Genomic DNA, 5,000 nt, shown 5'->3' on the forward strand with positions numbered 1-5,000 from the left:
AAATGGTATCAAGCCATCCTTATCATCAGCAGGACAGGGAAAGAGGCACCAAGTCTCCTAACCAAGTTCAACCACACTCTGCAACTTAACCATTGCACTACAAATTAGGCAACGGGGGCATCAGCAAAGGCAGCCAATGTGCCGATCCTTTATACATTTTGTGTAGTACTTTTCTTACTCGGAGGCAAAATCAGCACTTTAACTGCCCAAATTATAAAGATTTTATCAATGTAGCACTCTATGCACACATAGGCACACACCTTGCAGTTCTTCTACACACACTTAAGCTAAAAACCCATTGTGTATCGTCAAAATTCTGCAAACCTATTACATATTCAGTGCGTCGGCATAGAAGCACTTTTTAATGTCACTAAAATGCACAAGTAGTTAGACTGAAGATGCAACCTGAATGAGTTTACAGTATGTACTCCACTTTATTAATGATTAGTAATGAGAAAGTAAGGACTACAAGAGTATTGGAAAATACTTTTTCCACTCTGAATGTAAAGCAGATTGTGTGACCATTGGCCAAAAATGACCACGAAGGGACTCAAACGCTCAATCTTCTGATCTGAAGTCAGACGCCTTATCCATTAAACCACACGGTCATCCGTTCACCTGAGATGATTTTTATCATGTAGGTGGTATGCGTGGATGGAGAACATATTATTGAAAGGTATTCAGGTTTACATCCCATAGTGTTCTTTCAGCTCTTTTCGCTGGAAGCACTTTTTTGGAATCTATATATTGAGAATTTTATGAGTACGATATGCTTTTGTTTTCCTTTTTGCATACAAACCTCTTTCCTCCTGAGTTTAAAGCTCATTTGTATGCTCTACATAGCTCTGGACATTTCCAGACGTGGAGTGAAACTGTTTTGAAAGTAGTACAAATTGCTCCTTCCTGCATATGCTAATTTTTCACACTCACATAGGTTGTATAAGTTTTATGAATCCTGGCTTGACCTATTCAAGTAGCTGAAAGCCTGTCACCACCTCTAGAAACAAGATTCACACCATTCCAATTCAAATCATTTTTTCCAAAGGAATATGTTCAGGCCGGTCGAAAATGCATCTCACATAAATAGGCATTTAAAAATATACTTTGCAGTTTCAGAACACTAACATGACTGTGAAGTGTACACAAGTAAAATGGGACCGTTTCAAAGTACCTAATCCCTCATAAACTTCTGAGAGGAAGCATGTAATAAATCTACCTAATTTTCTGGAAAAGAAAGATGGAGGATTTTTGTTACCACCTCAGATAGGACTCGAACTTACAATCCCTGGCTTAGGAGGCCAGTGCCTTATCCATTAGGCCACTGAGGCACACATGCATAGCTCTGTTCTAGAGGCAATATTTAAATGTATTCTGTGGTCAGACACTGGAGTGTGCACACAGGGCATTTCTCACTTCTCTCTATAAGTAAACTTCCCATTTTCATCCTCTTCCATCCCCGACTTTACCGCTCTCTTCTGTGCTATAATGGAGACTTTGCAATTTTAGCAAGTGGAGAGAAATTGGAGAACCACTTTCGACTTCACACTTCTTCTTCACTTACTTCTTTTCTCAATATACTGGGCTTAGAAAATGGTATCAAGCCATCCTTATCATCAGCAGGACACGGAAAGAGGCACCAAGTATCCTAACCAAGTTCAACCACACTCTACAACTTAACCATTGCACTACAAATTAGGCAACGGGGGCCTCAGCAAAGGCAGCCAATGTGCCGATCCTTTATACATTTTGTGTAGTGCTTTTCTTACTCGGAGGCAAAATCAGCACTTTAACTGGCCAAATCATACAGATTTTGCCAATGTAGCACTCTATGCACACATAGGCACACACCTTGCAGTTCTTCTACACACACTTAAGCTAATAACCCATTCTGTCACGTCAAAATTCTGCAAACCTATTACATATTCAGTGCGTCGGCATAGAAGCACTTTTTAATGCCACTAAAATGCACAAGTAGTTAGACTGAAGATGCAACCTGAATGAGTTTACAGTAAGTACTCCACTTTATTAATGATTAGTAATGAGAAAGTGAGGACTACAAGAGTATTGGAAAATACTTTTTCCACTCTGAATGTAAAGCAGATTGTGTGACCATTGGCCAAAAACGACCAGAAAGGGACTCGAACCCTCAATCTTCTGATCCAAAGTCAGACGCCTTAGCCATTAGGCCACGCGGTCATCCGTTGACCTGAGATGATTTTTATCATGTAGGTGGTATGCATGGATGGAGAACATATTATTGAAAGGTATTCAGGTTTACATTCCATAGTGTTCTTTCATCTCTTTTCGCTGAAAGCACTTTTTTGGAATCTATATATTGAGAATTTTATGAGTACGATATGCTTTTGTTTTCCTTTTTGCATACAAACCTCTTTCCTCATGAGTTTAAAGCTCATTTGTATGCTCTACATAGCTCTGGATGTTTCCAGACGTGGAGTGAAACTGTTTTGAAAGTAGTACAAATTGCTCCTTCCTGCATATGCTAATTTTTCACACTCGCATAGGTTGTATAAGTTTTATGATTCCTGGCTTGACCTATTCAAGTAGCTGAAAGCCTGTCACCACCTCTAGAAACAAGATTCACACCAATCCAATTCAAATCATTTTTTCCAAAGGAATATGTTCTGGCCGGTCGAAAATGCATCTCACAAAAATAGGCATTTAAAAATCTACTTTGCAGTTTCAGAACACTAACATGACTGTGAGGTGTACACAAGTAAAATGGGACCGTTTCAAAGTACCTAATCCCTCATAAACTTGTGAGAGGAAGCAGGTAATAAATCTACCTAATTTTCTGGAAAAGAAAGAGGGAGGATTTTTGTTATTACCTGAGATGAGACTCGAACCCACAATCCCTGGCTTAGGAGACCAGTGCCTTATCCATTAGGCCACTGAGGAACACATGCATAGCTTTTTTCTAGAGGCATTATTTAAATGTATTCTATGGTCAGACACCGGTGTGTGCACACAGGGTATTTCTCACTTCTCTCTATAAGTAAACTTCCCATTTTCATCCTCTTCCATCCCCGACTTTAACGCTCTCTTCTATGCTATAATGGAGACTTTGCAATTTTAGCAAGTGGAGAGAAATTGGAGAACCACTTTCGACTCCACACTTCTTCTTCACTTACTTCTTTTCTCAATATACTGGGCTTAGAAAATGGTATCAAGCCATCCTTATCATCAGTAGGACACGGAAAGAGGCACTAAGTCTCCTAACCAAGTTCAACCACACTCTGCAACTTAACCATTGCACTACAAATTATGCAACGGGGGCATCAGCAAAGGCAGCCAATGTGCCGATCCTTTATACATTTTGTGTAGTACTTTTCTTACTCGGAGGCAAAATCAGCACTTTAACTGCCCAAATCATACAGATTTTACACATGTAGCACTCTATGCACACATAGCCACACACATTGCAGTTCTTCTACACACACTTAAGCTAAAAACCCATTCTGTCACGTCAAAATTCTGCAAACCTATTACATATTCAGTGCGTCGGCATAGAAGCACTTTTTAATGCCACTAAAATGCACAAGTAGTTAGACTGAAGATGCAACCTGAATGAGTTTACAGTATGTACTCCACTTTATTAATGATTAGTAATGAGAAAGTGAGGACTACAAGAGTATTGGAAAATACTTTGTCCACTCTGAATGTAAAGCAGTTTGTGTGACCATTGGCCAAAAACGACCACGAAGGGACTTGAACCCTCAAACATCTGATCCGAAGTCAGACGCCTTATTCATTAGGCCACGCGGTCATTCGGTCACCTGAGATGATTTTTATCATGTAGGTGGTATGCATGGATGGAGAACATATTATTGAAAGGTATTCAGGTTTACATCCCATAGTGTTCTTTCAGCTCTTTTCGCTGGAAGCAGTTTTTTGGAATCTATATATTGAGTATTTTATGAGTACGATATGCTTTTGTTTTCCTTTTTGCATACAAACCTCTTTCCTCATGAGTTTAAAGCTCATTTGTATGCTCTACATAGCTCTGGACGTTTCCAGACGTGGAGTGAAGCTGTTTTGAAAGTAGTACAAATTGCTCCTTCCTGCATATGCTAATTTTTCACACTCACATAGGTTGTATACGTTTTATGAATCCTGGCTTGACCTCTTCAAGTAGCTGAAAGCCTGTCACCACCTCTAGAAACAAGATTCACACCAATCCAATTCAAATAATTTTTTCCAAAGGAATATGTTCTGGCCCGTCGAAAATGCATCTCACAAAAATAGGCATTTAAAAATCTACTTTGCAGTTTCAGAACAGTAACATGACTGTGAAGTGTACACAAGTAAAACGGGACTGTTTCAAAGTACCTAATCCCTCATAAACTTCTGAGAGGAAGCATGTAATAAATCTACCTAATTTTCTGGAAAAGAAAGAGGGAGGATTTTTGTTATCACCTCAGATGGGACTCGAACCCATAATCCCTGGCTTAGGAGGCAAGTGCCTAATCCATTAGGCCACTGAGGCACACATGCACAGCTCTTTTCTAGAGGCATTATTTAAATGTATTCTATGGTCAGACACTGGTGTGTGCACACAGGGCATTTCTCACATCTCTCTATAAGTAAACTTCCCATTTTCATCCTCTTCCATCCCCGACTTTAACGCTCTCTTCTATGCTACAATGGAGACTTTGCAATTTTAGCAAGTGGAGAGAAATTGGAGAACCACTTTCGACTCCACACTTCTTCTTCACTTACTTCTTTTCTCAACATACTGGGCTTAGAAAATGGTATCAAGCCATCCTTATCATCAGCAGGACACGGAAAGAGGCACCAAGTCTCCTAACCAAGTTCAACCACACTCTGCAACTTAACCATTGCACTACAAATTAGGCAACGGGGGCATCAGCAAAGGCAGCCAATGTGCCGATCCTTTATACATTTTGTGTAGTACTTTTCTTACTTGGAGGCAAAATCAGCACTTTAACTGCCCAAATCATACAGACTTTACACATGTAGCA

Source organism: Triturus cristatus, chromosome 4_1 (genome assembly GCF_964204655.1).
Source record: "Triturus cristatus chromosome 4_1, aTriCri1.1, whole genome shotgun sequence".
NCBI classification, from domain to species: Eukaryota; Metazoa; Chordata; class Amphibia; order Caudata; family Salamandridae; genus Triturus; species Triturus cristatus.